Consider the following 21,189-nt stretch of genomic DNA (forward strand, 5'->3'; position numbering starts at 1 on the left):
AATACACACAACACAAAGAAGTTACTGGGAATTCATCTGTCTAGCATTTAAATGAGAAATCCCGTTTCCAACGAAGGCCTCAAAGTGGTCCAAATATGCTCTTGCAAACTTAACAAACAGAGTGTTTCCAAACCGCTCTATGAAAAGAAAGGTGAAACTCTGTGAGTTGAACGCACACATCACAAAGTGGTTTCTGAGAATGATTCTGTCTAGTTTTTATACAAAGATATTTCAATTTCTAAGACCGGCCTCAAATCGCTTGAAATCTCCACTTGCAAATTCCACAAAAAGAGTGTTTCCAAACTGCTCTGTCTCAAGGAAGATTCAATTCTGTGAGTTGAATACACACAACACAAGGAAGTTACTGGGAATTCATCTATCTAGCATTTAACTGAGAAATCCCGTTTCCAACGAAGGCCTCAAAGGGGTCCAAATATCCCCTTGCAAACTTAACAAACAGAGTCTTTCCAAACTGCTCTATGAAAAGAAAGGTGAAACTCTGTGAGTTGAACGCACTCATCATAAAGTAGTTTCTGAGAATGGTTCTGTCTAGTTTTTAAACGAAGATATTTCCTTTAATACAAGTGGCCTCAAATCGCTTGAAATCTCCACTTGTAAAACCCACAAAAAGAGTGTTTCAAATCTGCTCTGTCTAAAGAAAGGTTCAACTCTGTGAGTTCAATACACACAACACAAAGAAGTTACTGAGAATTCATCTGTCTAGCTTTATATGAAGAAATCCCGTTTCCAACGAAGGCCTCAAAGAGTTTTAAATATCCCCTTGCAGACTTAAGAAACAGAGTGTTTCCAAACTGCTCTATGAAAAGAAAGGTTTAACTCTGTGAGTTGAATGCACACATCACAAAGTGGTTTCTGAGAATGATTCTGTCTGGTTTTTATACAAAGATATTTCGATTTCTAAGATTGGCCTCAAATCGGTTGAAATCTCCACTTGCAAATTCCGCAAAAAGAGTGTTTCAAAACTGCTCTGTCTGAAGGAAGGGTCAACTCTGTGAGTTGAATACACACAACACAAAGAAGTTACTGGGAATTCATCTGTCTAGCATTTAACTGAGAAATCCCGTTTCCAACGAAGGCCTCAAAGGGGTCCAAATATCCTCTTGCAAACTTAACAAACAGAGTGTTTCCAAACTGCTCTATGAAAAGAAAGGTGAAACTCTGTGAGTTGAACGCACACATCACAAAGTAGTTTCTGAGAATGGTTCTGTCTAGTTTTTAAACGAAGATATTTCCTTTAATACAATTGGCCTCAAATCGCTTGAAATCTCCACCTGTAAAATCCACAAAAAGAGTGTTTCAAATCTGCTCTGTCTAAAGAAAGGTTCAACTCTGTCAGTTGAATACACACAACACAAAGAAGTTACTGAGAATTCATCTGTCTAGCTTTATATGAAGAAATCCCGTTTCCAACGAAGGCCTCAAGGATGTCTAAATATCCCCTTGCAGACTTAAGAAACAGAGTGTTTCCAAACTGCTCTATGAAAAGAAAGATTAAACTCTGTGAGTTGAACGCACACATCACAAACTGGTTTCTGAGAATGATTCTGTCTAGTTTTTATACAAAGATATTTCGATTTCTAAGATTGGCCTCAAATCGCTTGAAATCTCCAATTGCAAATTCCACAAAAAGAGTGTTTCAAAACTGCTCTGTCTCAAGGAAGATTCAACTCTGTGAGTTGAATACACACAACACAAAGAAGTTACTGGGAATTCATCTGTCTAGCATTTAAATGAGAAATCCCGTTTCCAACGAAGGCCTCAAAGTGGTCCAAATATCCTCTTGCAAACTTAACAAACAGAGTGTTTCCAAACCGCTCTATGAAAAGAAAGGTGAAACTCTGTGAGTTGAACGCACACATCACAAAGTGGTTTCTGAGAATGATTCTGTCTAGTTTTTATACAAAGATATTTCAATTTCTAAGACCGGCCTCAAATCGCTTGAAATCTCCACTTGCAAATTCCACAAAAAGAGTGTTTCCAAACTGCTCTGTCTCAAGGAAGATTCAATTCTGTGAGTTGAATACACACAACACAAAGAAGTTACTGGGAATTCATCTATCTAGCATTTAACTGAGAAATCCCGTTTCCAACGAAGGCCTCAAAGGGGTCCAAATATCCCCTTGCAAACTTAACAAACAGAGTCTTTCCAAACTGCTCTATGAAAAGAAAGGTGAAACTCTGTGAGTTGAACGCACTCATCATAAAGTAGTTTCTGAGAATGGTTCTGTCTAGTTTTTATACGAAGATATTTCCTTTAATACAAGTGGCCTCAAATCGCTTGAAATCTCCACTTGTAAAACCCACAAAAAGAGTGTTTCAAATCTGCTCTGTCTAAAGAAAGGTTCAACTCTGTGAGTTCAATACACACAACACAAAGAAGTTACTGAGAATTCATCTGTCTAGCTTTATATGAAGAAATCCCGTTTCCAACGAAGGCCTCAAAGAGTTTTAAATATCCCCTTGCAGACTTAAGAAACAGAGTGTTTCCAAACTGCTCTATGAAAAGAAAGGTTTAACTCTGTGAGTTGAATGCACACATCACAAAGTGGTTTCTGAGAATGATTCTGTCTGGTTTTTATACAAAGATATTTCGATTTCTAAGATTGGCCTCAAATCGCTTGAAATCTCCAGTTGCAAATTCCACAAAAAGAGTGTTTCAAAACTGCTCTGTCTGAAGGAAGGTTCAACTCTGTGAGTTGAATACACACAACACAAAGAAGTTACTGGGAATTCATCTGTCTAGCATTTAACTGAGAAATCCCGTTTCCAACGAAGGCCTCAAAGGGGTCCAAATATCCCCTTGCAAACTTAACAAACAGAGTGTTTCCAAACTGCTCTATGAAAAGAAAGGTGAAACTCTGTGAGTTGAACGCACACATCACAAAGTAGTTTCTGAGAATGGTTCTGTCTAGTTTTTAAACGAAGATATTTCCTTTAATACAATTGGCCTCAAATCGCTTGAAATCTCCACCTGTAAAATCCACAAAAAGAGTGTTTCAAATCTGCTCTGTCTAAAGAAAGGTTCAACTCTGTCAGTTGAATACACACAACACAAAGAAGTTACTGAGAATTCATCTGTCTAGCTTTATATGAAGAAATCCCGTTTCCAACGAAGGCCTCAATGAGGTCTAAATATCCCCTTGCAGACTTAAGAAACAGAGTGTTTCCAAACTGCTCTATGAAAAGAAAGTTTAAACTCTCTGAGTTGAATGCACACATCACAAAGTGGTTTCTGAGAATGATTCTGTCTGGTTTTTATACAAAGATATTTCGACTTCTAAGATTGGCCACAAATCGCTTGAAATCTCCACTTGCAAATTCCACAAAAAGAGTGTTTCAAAACTGCTCTGTCTAAAGGAAGGTTAAACTCTGTGAGTTGAATACACACAACACAAAGAAGTTACTGGGAATTCATCTATCTAGCATTTAACTGAGAAATCCCGTTTCCAACGAAGGCCTCAAAGGGGTCCAAATATCCCCTTGCAAACTTAACAAACAGAGTCTTTCCAAACTGCTCTATGAAAAGAAAGGTGAAACTCTGTGAGTTGAACGCACTCATCATAAAGTAGTTTCTGAGAATGGTTACGTCTAGTTTTTAAACGAAGATATTTCCTTTAATACAAGTGGCCACAAATCGCTTGAAATCTCCACTTGTAAAACCCACAAAAAGAGTGTTTCAAATCTGCTCTGTCTAAAGAAAGGTTCAACTCTGTGAGTTCAATACACACAACACAAAGAAGTTACTGAGAATTCATCTGTCTAGCTTTATATGAAGAAATCCCGTTTCCAACGAAGGCCTCAAGGAGGTCTAAATATCCCCTTGCAGACTTAAGAAACAGAGTGTTTCCAAGCTGCTCTATGAAAAGAAAGTTTAAACTCTCTGAGTTGAACGCACACATCATAAAGAAGTTTCTGAGAATGATTCTGTCTAGTTTTTATACAAAGATATTTCGATTTCTAAGACTGGCCTCAAATCGCTTGAAATCTCCACTTGCAAATTCCACAAAAAGAGTGTTTCAAAACTGCTCTGTCTCAAGGAAGATTCAACTCTGTGAGTTGAATACACACAACACAAAGAAGTTACTGGGAATTCATCTGTCTAGCATTTAACTGAGAAATCCCGTTTCCAACGAAGGCCTCAAAGTGGTCCAAATATCCTCTTGCAAACTTAACCAACAGAGTGTTTCCAAACTGCTCTATGAAAATAAAGGTGAAACTCTGTGAGTTGAACGCACACATCACAAAGTGGTTTCTGAGAATGATTCTGTCTAGTTTTTATACAAAGATATTTCAATTTCCAAGACTGGCCTCAAATCGCTTGAAATCTCCAGTTGCAAATTCCACAAAAAGAGTGTTTCAAAACTGCTCTGTCTCAAGGAAGATTCAATTCTGTGAGTTGAATACACACAACACAAAGAAGTTACTGGGAATTCATCTGTCTAGCATTTAACTGAGAAATCCCGTTTCCAACGAAGGCCTCAAAGGGGTCCAAATATCCTCTTGCAAACTTAACAAACAGAGTGTTTCCAAACTGCTCTATGAAAAGAAAGGTGAAACTCTCTGAGTTGAACGCACACATCACAAAGTAGTTTCTGAGAATGATTCTGTTTAGTTTTTAAATGAAGATATTTCCTTTAATACAATTGGCCTCAAATTGCTTGAAATCTCCACTTGTAAAATCCACAAAAAGAGTGTTTCAAATCTGCTCTGTCTAAAGAAAGGTTCAACTCTGTGAGTTGAATACACACAACACAAAGAAGTTACTGAGAATTCATCTGTCTAGCTTTATATGAAGAAATCCCGTTTCCAACGAAGGCCTCAAAGAGTTTTAAATATCCCCTTGCAGACTTAAGAAACAGAGTGTTTCCAAACTGCTCTATGAAAAGAAAGTTTAAACTCTCTGTGTTGAATGCACACATCACAAAGTGGTTTCTGAGAATGATTCTGTCTGGTTTTTATACAAAGATATTTCGATTTCTAAGATTGGCCTCAAATCGGTTGAAATCTCCACTTGCAAATTCCACAAAAAGAGTGTTTCAAAACTGCTCTGTCTGAAGGAAGGGTCAACTCTGTGAGTTGAATACACACAACACAAAGAAGTTACTGGGAATTCATCTGTCTAGCATTTAACTGAGAAATCCCGTTTCCAACGAAGGCCTCAAAGGGGTCCAAATATCCTCTTGCAAACTTAACAAACAGAGCGTTTCCAAACTGCTCTATGAAAAGAAAGGTGAAACTCTGTGAGTTGAACGCACACATCACAAAGTAGTTTCTGAGAATGGTTCTGTCTAGTTTTTAAACGAAGATATTTCCTTTAATACAATTGGCCTCAAATCGCTTGAAATCTCCACCTGTAAAATCCACAAAAAGAGTGTTTCAAATCTGCTCTGTCTAAAGAAAGGTTCAACTCTGTCAGTTGAATACACACAACACAAAGAAGTTACTGAGAATTCATCTGTCTAGCTTTATATGAAGAAATCCCGTTCCCAACGAAGGCCTCAATGAGGTCTAAATATCCCCTTGCAGACTTAAGAAACAGAGTGTTTCCAAACTGCTCTATGAAAAGAAAGATTAAACTCTGTGAGTTGAACGCACACATCACAAACTGGTTACTGAGAATGATTCTGTCTAGTTTTTATACAAAGATATTTCGATTTCTAAGATTGGCCTCAAATCGCTTGAAATCTCCAATTGCAAATTCCACAAAAAGAGTGTTTCAAAACTGCTCTGTCTCAAGGAAGATTCAACTCTGTGAGTTGAATACACACAACACAAAGAAGTTACTGGGAATTCATCTGTCTAGCATTTAAATGAGAAATCCCGTTTCCAACGAAGCCCTCAAAGTGGTCCAAATATCCTCTTGCAAACTTAACAAACAGAGTGTTTCCAAACTGCTCTATGAAAAGAAAGGTGAAACTCTGTGAGTTGAACGCACACATCACAAAGTGGTTTCTGAGAATGATTCTGTCTAGTTTTTATACAAAGATATTTCAATTTCTAAGACCGGCCTCAAATCGCTTGAAATCTCCACTTGCAAATTCCACAAAAAGAGTGTTTCCAAACTGCTCTGTCTCAAGGAAGATTCAATTCTGTGAGTTGAATACACACAACACAAAGAAGTTACTGGGAATTCATCTGTCTAGCATTTAACTGAGAAATCCCGTTTCCAACGAAGGCCTCAAAGTGGTCCAAATATCCTCTTGCAAACTTAACAAACAGAGTGTTTCCAAACTGCTCTATGAAAAGAAAGGTGAAACTCTGTGAGTTGAACGCACACATCACAAAGTAGTTTCTGAGAATGATTCTGTCTAGTTTTTAAATGAAGATATTTCCTTTAATACAATTGGCCTCAAATCGCTTGAAATCTCCACTTGTAAAATCCACAAAAAGAGTGTTTCAAATCTGCTCTGTCTAAAGAAAGGTTCAACTCTGTGAGTTGAATACACACAACACAAAGAAGTTAGTTGGAATTCATCTCTCTAGCTTTATGTGAAGAAATCCCTTTTCCAACGAAGGCCTCAAAGAAGTCTAAATATCCCCTTGCAGACTTAAGAAACAAAGTGTTTCCAAACTGCTGTATGAAAAGAAAGGTTAAACTCTGTGAGTTGAACGCACACATCACAATGTGGTTTCTGAGAATGATCCTGTGTAGTTTTTATACAAAGGTATGTCGATTTCTAAGATTGGCCTCAAATCGCTTGAAATCTCCACATGCAAATTCCACAAAAAGAGTGTTTCAAAACTGCACTGTCTCAAGGAAGTTTCAACTCTGTGAGTTGAATACACACAACACAAAGAAGTTACTGGGAATTCATCTGTCTAGCATTTAACTGAGAAATCCCGTTTCTAAAGAAGGCCTCAAAATGGTCCAAATATCCTCTTGCAAACTTAACAAACAGAGTGTTTCCAAACTGCTCTATGAAAAGAAAGGTGAAACTCTGTGAGTTCAACGCACACATCACAAAGTAGTTTCTGAGAATGGTTCTGTCTATTTTTTAAACGAAGGTATTTTGTTTAATACAATTGGCCCCAAATCGCCTGAAATCTCCACTTGTAAAATCCACAAAAAGAGTGTTTCAAATCTGCTCTCTCTAAAGAAAGGTTCAACTCTGTGAGTTGAATACACACAACACAAAGAAGTTACTGAGAATTCATCTGTCTAGCTTTATATGAAGAAATCCCGTTTCCACCGAAGGCCTCAAGGAGGTCTAAATATCCCCTTGCAGACTTAAGAAACAGAGTGTTTCCAAACTGCTTTATGAAAAGAAAGTTTAAACTCTCTGAGTTGAATGCACACATCACAAAGTGGTTTCTGAGAATGATTCTGTCTGGTTTTTATACAAAGATATTTCGATTTCTAAGATTGGCCTCAAATCGCTTGAAATCTCCACTTGCAAATTCCACAAAAAGAGTGTTTCAAAACTGCTCTGTCTCAAGGTAGGTTCAACTCTGTGAGTTGAATACACACAACACAAAGAAGTTACTGGGAATTCATCTGTCTAGCATTTAACTGAGAAATCCCGTTTCCAACGACGGCCTCAAAGTGGTCCAAATATCCTCTTGCAAACTTAACAAACAGAGTGTTTCCAAACTGCTCTATGACAAGAAAGGTGAAACTCTGTGAGTTGAACGCACACATCACAAGGTAGTTTCTGAGAATGATTCTGTCTAGTTTTTAAATGAAGATATTTCCTTTAATACAATTGGCCTCAAATCGCTTGAAATCTCCAATTGTAAAATCCACAAAAAGAGTGTTTCAAATCTGCTCTGTCTAAAGAAAGGTTCAACTCTGTCAGTTGAATACACACAACACAAATAAGTTACTGAGAATTCATCTGTCTAGCTTTATATGAGGAAATCCCGTTTCCAACGAAGGCCTCAAGGAGGTTTAAATATCCCCTTGCAGACTTAAGAAACAGAGTGTTTCCAAACTGCTCTATGAAAAGAAAGGTTAAACTCTGTGAGTTGAATGCACACATCACAAAGTGGTTTCTGAGAATGATTCTGTCTGGTTTTTATACAAAGATATTTCGATTTCTAAGATTGGCCTCAAATCGCTTGAAATCTCCACTTGCAAATTCCACAAAAAGAGTGTTTCAAAACTGCTCTGTCTCAAGGAAGGTTCAACTCTGAGAGTTGAATACACACAACACAAAGAAGTTACTGGGAATTCATCTGTCTAGCATTTAACTGAGAAATCCCGTTTCCAACGAAGGCCTCAAAGGGGTCCAAATATCCCCTTGCAAAATTAACAAACAGAGTCTTTCCAAACTGCTCTATGAAAAGAAAGGTGAAACTCAGTGAGTTGAACGCACACATCATAAACTAGTTTCAGAGAATGGTTCTGTCTAGTTTTTAAACGAAGATATTTCCTTTAATACAATTGTCCTCAAATCGCTTGAAATCTCCACTTGTAAAACCCACAAAAGAGTGTTTCAAATCTGCTCTGTCTAAAGAAAGGTTCAACTCTGTGAATTGAATACACACAACACAAAGAAGTTCCTGGGAATTCATGTGTCTAGCATTTAACTGAGAAATCCCGTTTCCAACGAAGGCCTCAAAGTGGTCCAAATATCCTCTTGCAAACTTAACAAACAGAGTGTTTCCAAACTGCTCTATGAAAAGAAAGGTGAAACTCTGTGAGTTGAACTCACACATCACAAAGTAGTTTCTGAGAATGGTTCTGTCTAGTTTTTAAAAGAAGATATTTCCTTTAATACAATTGGCCTCCAATCGGTTGAAATCTCCACTTGTAAAATCCACAAAAAGAGTGTTTCAAATCTGCTCTGTCTAAAGAAATATTCAACTCTGTGAGTTGAATACACACAACACAAAGAAGTTACTGAGAATTCATCTGTCTAGCTTTATATGAAGAAATCCCGTTTCCAACGAAGGCCTCATAGAGGTTTAATTATCCCCTTGAAGACTTAAGAAACAGAGTGTTTCCAAACTGCTCTATGAAAAGAAAAGTTTAACTCTGTGAGTTGAATGCACACATCACAAAGTGGTTTCTGAGAATGATTCTGTCTGGTTTTTATACAAAGATATTTCGATTTCTAAGATTGGCCTCAAATCGCTTGAAATCTCCACTTGCAAATTCCACAAAAAGAGTGTTTCAAAACTGCTCTGTCTCAAGGAAGGTTCAACTCTGTGAGTTGAATACACACAACACAAAGAAGTTACTGGGAATTCATCTGTCTAGCATTTAACTGAGAAATCCCGTTTCCAACGAAGGCCTCAAAGGGGTCCAAATATCCTCTTGCAAACTTAACAAACAGAGTGTTTCCAAACTGCTCTATGAAAAGAAAGGTGAAACTCTGTGAGTTGAACGCACACATCACAAAATAGTTTCTGAGAATGGTTCTGTCTAGTTTTTAAACGAAGATATTTCCTTTAATACAATAGGCCTCAAATCGCTTGAAATCTCCACTTGTAAAATCCACAAAAAGAGTGTTTCAAATCTGCTCTCTCTAAAGAAAGGTTCAACTCTGTCAGTTGAATACACACAACACAAAGAAGTTACTGGGAATTCATCTGTCTGGCTTCATATGAAGAAATCCCGTTTCCAACGAAGGCCTCAAGGAGGCCTAATATCCCCTTGCAGACTTAAGAAACAGAGTGTTTCCAAAGTGCTCTATGAAAAGAAAGGTAAACTCTGTGAGTTGAATGCACACATCACAAAGTGGTTTCTGAGAATGATTCTGTCTGGTTTTTATACAAAGATATTTCGATTTCTAAGATTGGCCTCAAATCGATTGAAATCTCCACTTGAAAATTCCACAAAAAGAGTGTTTCAAAACAGCTCTGTCTCAAGGAAGGTTCAACTCTGTGAGTTGAATACACACAACACAAAGAAGTTACTGGGAATTCATCTGTCTAGCATTTAACTGAGAAAACCCGTTTCCAACGAAGGCCTCAAAGGTGTCCAAATATCCCCTTGCAAACTTAACAAACAGAGTGTTTCCAAACTGCTCTATGAAAAGAAAGGTGAAACTCTGTGAGTTGAACGCACACATCGTAAAGTAGTTTCGGAGAATGGTTCTGTCTAGTTTTTAAACGAAGGTATTTTCTTTCATACAATTGGCCTCAAATCGCTTGAAATCTCCACTTGTAAAATCCACAAAAAGAGTGTTTCAAATCTGCTCTGTGTAAAGAAAGTTTCAACTCTGTGAGTTGAATGCACACAACACAAAGAAGTTACTGAGAATTGATCTCTCTAGCTTTATATGAAGAAATACCGTTTCCAACGAAGGCCTCAAGGAGGTCTAAATATCCCCTTGCAGACTTAAGAAACAGAGTGTTTCCAAACTGCTCTATGAAAAGAAAGGTGAAACTCTGTGAGTTGAATGCACACATCACAAAGTGGTTTCTGAGAATGATTCTGTCTAGTTTATATACAAATATATATCGATTTCTAAGACTGGCCTCAAATCGCTTGAAATCTCCACTTGCAAATTCCACAAAAACAGTGTTTCAAAACTGCTCTGTCTCAAGGAAGAATCAACTCTGTGAGTTCAATACACACAACACAAAGAAGTTACTGGGAATTCATCTGTCTAGCATTTAACTGAGAAATCCTGTTTCCAACGACGGCCTCAAAGTGGTCCAAATATCCTCTTGCAAACTTAACAAACAGAGTGTTTCCAAACTGCTCTATGAAAAGAAAGGTGAAACTCTGTGAGTTGAACGCACACATCACAAGGTAGTTTCTGAGAATGATTCTGTCTAGTTTTTAAATGAAGATATTTCCTTTAATACAATTGCCCTCAAATCGCTTGAAATCTCCAATTGTAAAATCCACAAAAAGAGTGTTTCAAATCTGCTCTGTCTAAAGAAAGGTTCAACTCTGTGAGTTGAATACACACAACACAAAGAAGTTACTGAGAATTCATCTGTCTAGCTTTATATGAAGAAATCCCGTTTCCAACGAAGGCCTCAAAGAGTTTTAAATATCCCCTTGCAGACTTAAGAAACAGAGTGTTTCCATACTGCTCTATGAAAAGAAAAGTTTAACTCTGTTAGTTGAATGCACACATCACAAAGTGGTTTGTGAGAATCATTCTGTCTGGTTTTTATACAAAGATATTTCGATTTCTAAGATTGGCCTCAAATCGCTTGAAATCTCCACTTGCAAATTCCACAAAAAGAGTGTTTCAAAACTGCTCTGTCTCAAGGAAGGTTCAACTTTGTGAGTTGAATACACACAACACAAAGAAGTTACTGGGAATTCATCTGTCTAGCATTTAACTGAGAAATCCCGTTTCCAACGAAGGCCTCAAAGGGGTCCAAATATCCTCTTGCAAACTTAACAAACAGAGTGTTTCCAAACTGCTCTATGAAAAGAAAGGTGAAACTCTGTGAGTTGAATGCACACATCACAAAGTAGTTTCTGAGAATGGTTCTGTCTAGTTTTTAAACGAGGATATTTCCTTTAATACAATTGGCCTCAAATCGCTTGAAATCTCCACTTGTAAAATCCACAAAAAGAGTGTTTCAAATCTGCTCTGTCTAAAGAAAGGTTCAACTCTGAGAGTTGAATACACACAACACAAAGAAGTTACTGAGAATTCATCTGTCTAGCTTTATATGAAGAAATCCCGTTTCCAACGAAGGCCTCAAAGAGTTTTAAATATCCCCTTGCAGACTTAAGAAACAGAGTGTTTCCAAACTGCTCTATGAAAAGAAAGTTTAAACTCTCTGTGTTGAATGCACACATCACAAAGTGGTTTCTGAGAATGATTCTGTCTGGTTTTTATACAAAGATATTTCGATTTCTAAGATTGGCCTCAAATCGGTTGAAATCTCCACTTGCAAATTCCGCAAAAAGAGTGTTTCAAAACTGCTCTGTCTGAAGGAAGGGTCAACTCTGTGAGTTGAATACACACAACACAAAGAAGTTACTGGGAATTCATCTGTCTAGCATTTAACTGAGAAATCCCGTTTCCAACGAAGGCCTCAAAGGGGTCCAAATATCCTCTTGCAAACTTAACAAACAGAGTGTTTCCAAACTGCTCTATGAAAAGAAAGGTGAAACTCTGTGAGTTGAACGCACACATCACAAAGTAGTTTCTGAGAATGGTTCTGTCTAGTTTTTAAACGAAGATATTTCCTTTAATACAATTGGCCTCAAATCGCTTGAAATCTCCACCTGTAAATTCCACAAAAAGAGTGTTTCAAATCTGCTCTGTCTAAAGAAAGGTTCAACTCTGTCAGTTGAATACACACAACACAAAGAAGTTACTGAGAATTCATCTGTCTAGCTTTATATGAAGAAATCCCGTTTCCAACGAAGGCCTCAAGGATGTCTAAATATCCCCTTGCAGACTTAAGAAACAGAGTGTTTCCAAACTGCTCTATGAAAAGAAAGATTAAACTCTGTGAGTTGAACGCACACATCACAAACTGGTTTCTGAGAATGATTCTGTCTAGTTTTTATACAAAGATATTTCGATTTCTAAGATTGGCCTCAAATCGCTTGAAATCTCCAATTGCAAATTCCACAAAAAGAGTGTTTCAAAACTGCTCTGTCTCAAGGAAGATTCAACTCTGTGAGTTGAATACACACAACACAAAGAAGTTACTGGGAATTCATCTGTCTAGCATTTAAATGAGAAATCCCGTTTCCAACGAAGGCCTCAAAGTGGTCCAAATATGCTCTTGCAAACTTAACAAACAGAGTGTTTCCAAACCGCTCTATGAAAAGAAAGGTGAAACTCTGTGAGTTGAACGCACACATCACAAAGTGGTTTCTGAGAATGATTCTGTCTAGTTTTTATACAAAGATATTTCAATTTCTAAGACCGGCCTCAAATCGCTTGAAATCTCCACTTGCAAATTCCACAAAAAGAGTGTTTCCAAACTGCTCTGTCTCAAGGAAGATTCAATTCTGTGAGTTGAATACACACAACACAAAGAAGTTACTGGGAATTCATCTATCTAGCATTTAACTGAGAAATCCCGTTTCCAACGAAGGCCTCAAAGGGGTCCAAATATCCCCTTGCAAACTTAACAAACAGAGTCTTTCCAAACTGCTCTATGAAAAGAAAGGTGAAACTCTGTGAGTTGAACGCACTCATCATAAAGTAGTTTCTGAGAATGGTTCTGTCTAGTTTTTAAACGAAGATATTTCCTTTAATACAAGTGGCCTCAAATCGCTTGAAATCTCCACTTGTAAAACCCACAAAAAGAGTGTTTCAAATCTGCTCTGTCTAAAGAAAGGTTCAACTCTGTGAGTTCAATACACACAACACAAAGAAGTTACTGAGAATTCATCTGTCTAGCTTTATATGAAGAAATCCCGTTTCCAACGAAGGCCTCAAAGAGTTTTAAATATCCCCTTGCAGACTTAAGAAACAGAGTGTTTCCAAACTGCTCTATGAAAAGAAAGGTTTAACTCTGTGAGTTGAATGCACACATCACAAAGTGGTTTCTGAGAATGATTCTGTCTGGTTTTTATACAAAGATATTTCGATTTCTAAGATTGGCCTCAAATCGGTTGAAATCTCCACTTGCAAATTCCGCAAAAAGAGTGTTTCAAAACTGCTCTGTCTGAAGGAAGGGTCAACTCTGTGAGTTGAATACACACAACACAAAGAAGTTACTGGGAATTCATCTGTCTAGCATTTAACTGAGAAATCCCGTTTCCAACGAAGGCCTCAAAGGGGTCCAAATATCCTCTTGCAAACTTAACAAACAGAGTGTTTCCAAACTGCTCTATGAAAAGAAAGGTGAAACTCTGTGAGTTGAACGCACACATCACAAAGTAGTTTCTGAGAATGGTTCTGTCTAGTTTTTAAACGAAGATATTTCCTTTAATACAATTGGCCTCAAATCGCTTGAAATCTCCACCTGTAAAATCCACAAAAAGAGTGTTTCAAATCTGCTCTGTCTAAAGAAAGGTTCAACTCTGTCAGTTGAATACACACAACACAAAGAAGTTACTGAGAATTCATCTGTCTAGCTTTATATGAAGAAATCCCGTTTCCAACGAAGGCCTCAAGGATGTCTAAATATCCCCTTGCAGACTTAAGAAACAGAGTGTTTCCAAACTGCTCTATGAAAAGAAAGATTAAACTCTGTGAGTTGAACGCACACATCACAAACTGGTTTCTGAGAATGATTCTGTCTAGTTTTTATACAAAGATATTTCGATTTCTAAGATTGGCCTCAAATCGCTTGAAATCTCCAATTGCAAATTCCACAAAAAGAGTGTTTCAAAACTGCTCTGTCTCAAGGAAGATTCAACTCTGTGAGTTGAATACACACAACACAAAGAAGTTACTGGGAATTCATCTGTCTAGCATTTAAATGAGAAATCCCGTTTCCAACGAAGGCCTCAAAGTGGTCCAAATATCCTCTTGCAAACTTAACAAACAGAGTGTTTCCAAACCGCTCTATGAAAAGAAAGGTGAAACTCTGTGAGTTGAACGCACACATCACAAAGTGGTTTCTGAGAATGATTCTGTCTAGTTTTTATACAAAGATATTTCAATTTCTAAGACCGGCCTCAAATCGCTTGAAATCTCCACTTGCAAATTCCACAAAAAGAGTGTTTCCAAACTGCTCTGTCTCAAGGAAGATTCAATTCTGTGAGTTGAATACACACAACACAAAGAAGTTACTGGGAATTCATCTATCTAGCATTTAACTGAGAAATCCCGTTTCCAACGAAGGCCTCAAAGGGGTCCAAATATCCCCTTGCAAACTTAACAAACAGAGTCTTTCCAAACTGCTCTATGAAAAGAAAGGTGAAACTCTGTGAGTTGAACGCACTCATCATAAAGTAGTTTCTGAGAATGGTTCTGTCTAGTTTTTATACGAAGATATTTCCTTTAATACAAGTGGCCTCAAATCGCTTGAAATCTCCACTTGTAAAACCCACAAAAAGAGTGTTTCAAATCTGCTCTGTCTAAAGAAAGGTTCAACTCTGTGAGTTCAATACACACAACACAAAGAAGTTACTGAGAATTCATCTGTCTAGCTTTATATGAAGAAATCCCGTTTCCAACGAAGGCCTCAAAGAGTTTTAAATATCCCCTTGCAGACTTAAGAAACAGAGTGTTTCCAAACTGCTCTATGAAAAGAAAGGTTTAACTCTGTGAGTTGAATGCACACATCACAAAGTGGTTTCTGAGAATGATTCTGTCTGGTTTTTATACAAAGATATTTCGATTTCTAAGATTGGCCTCAAATCGCTTGAAATCTCCAGTTGCAAATTCCACAAAAAGAGTGTTTCAAAACTGCTCTGTCTGAAGGAAGGTTCAACTCTGTGAGTTGAATACACACAACACAAAGAAGTTACTGGGAATTCATCTGTCTAGCATTTAACTGAGAAATCCCGTTTCCAACGAAGGCCTCAAAGGGGTCCAAATATCCCCTTGCAAACTTAACAAACAGAGTGTTTCCAAACTGCTCTATGAAAAGAAAGGTGAAACTCTGTGAGTTGAACGCACACATCACAAAGTAGTTTCTGAGAATGGTTCTGTCTAGTTTTTAAACGAAGATATTTCCTTTAATACAATTGGCCTCAAATCGCTTGAAATCTCCACCTGTAAAATCCACAAAAAGAGTGTTTCAAATCTGCTCTGTCTAAAGAAAGGTTCAACTCTGTCAGTTGAATACACACAACACAAAGAAGTTACTGAGAATTCATCTGTCTAGCTTTATATGAAGAAATCCCGTTTCCAACGAAGGCCTCAATGAGGTCTAAATATCCCCTTGCAGACTTAAGAAACAGAGTGTTTCCAAACTGCTCTATGAAAAGAAAGTTTAAACTCTCTGAGTTGAATGCACACATCACAAAGTGGTTTCTGAGAATGATTCTGTCTGGTTTTTATACAAAGATATTTCGACTTCTAAGATTGGCCACAAATCGCTTGAAATCTCCACTTGCAAATTCCACAAAAAGAGTGTTTCAAAACTGCTCTGTCTAAAGGAAGGTTAAACTCTGTGAGTTGAATACACACAACACAAAGAAGTTACTGGGAATTCATCTATCTAGCATTTAACTGAGAAATCCCGTTTCCAACGAAGGCCTCAAAGGGGTCCAAATATCCCCTTGCAAACTTAACAAACAGAGTCTTTTCAAACTGCTCTATGAAAAGAAAGGTGAAACTCTGTGAGTTGAACGCACTCATCATAAAGTAGTTTCTGAGAATGGTTACGTCTAGTTTTTAAACGAAGATATTTCCTTTAATACAAGTGGCCACAAATCGCTTGAAATCTCCACTTGTAAAACCCACAAAAAGAGTGTTTCAAATCTGCTCTGTCTAAAGAAAGGTTCAACTCTGTGAGTTCAATACACACAACACAAAGAAGTTACTGAGAATTCATCTGTCTAGCTTTATATGAAGAAATCCCGTTTCCAACGAAGGCCTCAAGGAGGTCTAAATATCCCCTTGCAGACTTAAGAAACAGAGTGTTTCCAAGCTGCTCTATGAAAAGAAAGTTTAAACTCTCTGAGTTGAACGCACACATCATAAAGAAGTTTCTGAGAATGATTCTGTCTAGTTTTTATACAAAGATATTTCGATTTCTAAGACTGGCCTCAAATCGCTTGAAATCTCCACTTGCAAATTCCACAAAAAGAGTGTTTCAAAACTGCTCTGTCTCAAGGAAGATTCAACTCTGTGAGTTGAATACACACAACACAAAGAAGTTACTGGGAATTCATCTGTCTAGCATTTAACTGAGAAATCCCGTTTCCAACGAAGGCCTCAAAGTGGTCCAAATATCCTCTTGCAAACTTAACCAACAGAGTGTTTCCAAACTGCTCTATGAAAATAAAGGTGAAACTCTGTGAGTTGAACGCACACATCACAAAGTGGTTTCTGAGAATGATTCTGTCTAGTTTTTATACAAAGATATTTCAATTTCCAAGACTGGCCTCAAATCGCTTGAAATCTCCAGTTGCAAATTCCACAAAAAGAGTGTTTCAAAACTGCTCTGTCTCAAGGAAGATTCAATTCTGTGAGTTGAATACACACAACACAAAGAAGTTACTGGGAATTCATCTGTCTAGCATTTAACTGAGAAATCCCGTTTCCAACGAAGGCCTCAAAGGGGTCCAAATATCCTCTTGCAAACTTAACAAACAGAGTGTTTCCAAACTGCTCTATGAAAAGAAAGGTGAAACTCTCTGAGTTGAACGCACACATCACAAAGTAGTTTCTGAGAATGATTCTGTTTAGTTTTTAAATGAAGATATTTCCTTTAATACAATTGGCCTCAAATTGCTTGAAATCTCCACTTGTAAAATCCACAAAAAGAGTGTTTCAAATCTGCTCTGTCTAAAGAAAGGTTCAACTCTGTGAGTTGAATACACACAACACAAAGAAGTTACTGAGAATTCATCTGTCTAGCTTTATATGAAGAAATCCCGTTTCCAACGAAGGCCTCAAAGAGTTTTAAATATCCCCTTGCAGACTTAAGAAACAGAGTGTTTCCAAACTGCTCTATGAAAAGAAAGTTTAAACTCTCTGTGTTGAATGCACACATCACAAAGTGGTTTCTGAGAATGATTCTGTCTGGTTTTTATACAAAGATATTTCGATTTCTAAGATTGGCCTCAAATCGGTTGAAATCTCCACTTGCAAATTCCACAAAAAGAGTGTTTCAAAACTGCTCTGTCTGAAGGAAGGGTCAACTCTGTGAGTTGAATACACACAACACAAAGAAGTTACTGGGAATTCATCTGTCTAGCATTTAACTGAGAAATCCCGTTTCCAACGAAGGCCTCAAAGGGGTCCAAATATCCTCTTGCAAACTTAACAAACAGAGCGTTTCCAAACTGCTCTATGAAAAGAAAGGTGAAACTCTGTGAGTTGAACGCACACATCACAAAGTAGTTTCTGAGAATGGTTCTGTCTAGTTTTTAAACGAAGATATTTCCTTTAATACAATTGGCCTCAAATCGCTTGAAATCTCCACCTGTAAAATCCACAAAAAGAGTGTTTCAAATCTGCTCTGTCTAAAGAAAGGTTCAACTCTGTCAGTTGAATACACACAACACAAAGAAGTTACTGAGAATTCATCTGTCTAGCTTTATATGAAGAAATCCCGTTCCCAACGAAGGCCTCAATGAGGTCTAAATATCCCCTTGCAGACTTAAGAAACAGAGTGTTTCCAAACTGCTCTATGAAAAGAAAGATTAAACTCTGTGAGTTGAACGCACACATCACAAACTGGTTACTGAGAATGATTCTGTCTAGTTTTTATACAAAGATATTTCGATTTCTAAGATTGGCCTCAAATCGCTTGAAATCTCCAATTGCAAATTCCACAAAAAGAGTGTTTCAAAACTGCTCTGTCTCAAGGAAGATTCAACTCTGTGAGTTGAATACACACAACACAAAGAAGTTACTGGGAATTCATCTGTCTAGCATTTAAATGAGAAATCCCGTTTCCAACGAAGCCCTCAAAGTGGTCCAAATATCCTCTTGCAAACTTAACGAACAGAGTGTTTCCAAACTGCTCTATGAAAAGAAAGGTGAAACTCTGTGAGTTGAACGCACACATCACAAAGTGGTTTCTGAGAATGATTCTGTCTAGTTTTTATACAAAGATATTTCAATTTCTAAGACCGGCCTCAAATCGCTTGAAATCTCCACTTGCAAATTCCACAAAAAGAGTGTTTCCAAACTGCTCTGTCTCAAGGAAGATTCAATTCTGTGAGTTGAATACACACAACACAAAGAAGTTACTGGGAATTCATCTGTCTAGCATTTAACTGAGAAATCCCGTTTCCAACGAAGGCCTCAAAGTGGTCCAAATATCCTCTTGCAAACTTAACAAACAGAGTGTTTCCAAACTGCTCTATGAAAAGAAAGGTGAAACTCTGTGAGTTGAACGCACACATCACAAAGTAGTTTCTGAGAATGATTCTGTCTAGTTTTTAAATGAAGATATTTCCTTTAATACAATTGGCCTCAAATCGCTTGAAATCTCCACTTGTAAAATCCACAAAAAGAGTGTTTCAAATCTGCTCTGTCTAAAGAAAGGTTCAACTCTGTGAGTTGAATACACACAACACAAAGAAGTTACTGAGCATTCATCTGTCTAGCTTTATATGAAGAAATCCCGTTTCCAACGAAGGCCTCAAAGAGTTTTAAATATCCCCTTGCAGACTTAAGAAACAGAGTGTTTCCAAACTGCTCTATGAAAAGAAAGTTTAAACTCTCTGTGTTGAATGCACACATCACAAAGTGGTTTCTGAGAATGATTCTGTCTGGTTTTTATACAAAGATATTTCGATTTCTAAGATTGGCCTCAAATCGGTTGAAATCTCCACTTGCAAATTCCACAAAAAGAGTGTTTCAAAACTGCTCTGTCTGAAGGAAGGGTCAACTCTGTGAGTTGAATACACACAACACAAAGAAGTTACTGGGAATTCATCTGTCTAGCATTTAACTGAGAAATCCCGTTTCCAACGAAGGCCTCAAAGGGGTCCAAATATCCTCTTGCAAACTTAACAAACAGAGCGTTTCCAAACTGCTCTATGAAAAGAAAGGTGAAACTCTGTGAGTTGAACGCACACATCACAAAGTAGTTTCTGAGAATGGTTCTGTCTAGTTTTTAAACGAAGATATTTCCTTTAATACAATTGGCCTCAAATCGCTTGAAATCTCCACCTGTAAAATCCACAAAAAGAGTGTTTCAAATCTGCTCTGTCTAAAGAAAGGTTCAACTCTGTCAGTTGAATACACACAACACAAAGAAGTTACTGAGAATTCATCTGTCTAGCTTTATATGAAGAAATCCCGTTCCCAACGAAGGCCTCAATGAGGTCTAAATATCCCCTTGCAGACTTAAGAAACAGAGTGTTTCCAAACTGCTCTATGAAAAGAAAGATTAAACTCTGTGAGTTGAACGCACACATCACAAACTGGTTACTGAGAATGATTCTGTCTAGTTTTTATACAAAGATATTTCGATTTCTAAGATTGGCCTCAAATCGCTTGAAATCTCCAATTGCAAATTCCACAAAAAGAGTGTTTCAAAACTGCTCTGTCTCAAGGAAGATTCAACTCTGTGAGTTGAATACACACAACACAAAGAAGTTACTGGGAATTCATCTGTCTAGCATTTAAATGAGAAATCCCGTTTCCAACGAAGGCCTCAAAGTGGTCCAAATATCCTCTTGCAAACTTAACAAACAGAGTGTTTCCAAACTGCTCTATGAAAAGAAAGGTGAAACTCTGTGAGTTGAACGCACACATCACAAAGTGGTTTCTGAGAATGATTCTGTCTAGTTTTTATACAAAGATATTTCTATTTCTAAGACCGGCCTCAAATCGCTTGAAATCCCCACTTGCAAATTCCACAAAAAGAGTGTTTCCAAACTGCTCTGTCTCAAGGAAGATTCAATTCTGTGAGTTGAATACACACAACACAAAGAAGTTACTGGGAATTCATCTGTCTAGCATTTAACTGAGAAATCCCGTTTCCAACGAAGGCCTCAAAGGGGTCCAAATATCCTCTTGCAAACTTAACAAACAGAGCGTTTCCAAACTGCTCTATGAAAAGAAAGGTGAAACTCTGTGAGTTGAACGCACACATCACAAAGTAGTTTCTGAGAATGGTTCTGTCTAGTTTTTAAACGAAGATATTTCCTTTAATACAATTGGCCTCAAATCGCTTGAAATCTCCACCTGTAAAATCCACAAAAAGAGTGTTTCAAATCTGCTCTGTCTAAAGAAAGGTTCAACTCTGTCAGTTGAATACACACAACACAAAGAAGTTACTGAGAATTCATCTGTCTAGCTTTATATGAAGAAATCCCGTTCCCAACGAAGGCCTCAATGAGGTCTAAATATCCCCTTGCAGACTTAAGAAACAGAGTGTTTCCAAACTGCTCTATGAAAAGAAAGATTAAACTCTGTGAGTTGAACGCACACATCACAAACTGGTTACTGAGAATGATTCTGTCTAGTTTTTATACAAAGATATTTCGATTTCTAAGATTGGCCTCAAATCGCTTGAAATCTCCAATTGCAAATTCCACAAAAAGAGTGTTTCAAAACTGCTCTGTCTCAAGGAAGATTCAACTCTGTGAGTTGAATACACACAACACAAAGAAGTTACTGGGAATTCATCTGTCTAGCATTTAAATGAGAAATCCCGTTTCCAACGAAGGCCTCAAAGTGGTCCAAATATCCTCTTGCAAACTTA

The sequence above is a fragment of the Pan troglodytes genome, chromosome 8 (genome assembly GCF_028858775.2).
Source record: "Pan troglodytes isolate AG18354 chromosome 8, NHGRI_mPanTro3-v2.0_pri, whole genome shotgun sequence".
NCBI classification, from domain to species: domain Eukaryota; kingdom Metazoa; phylum Chordata; class Mammalia; order Primates; family Hominidae; genus Pan; species Pan troglodytes.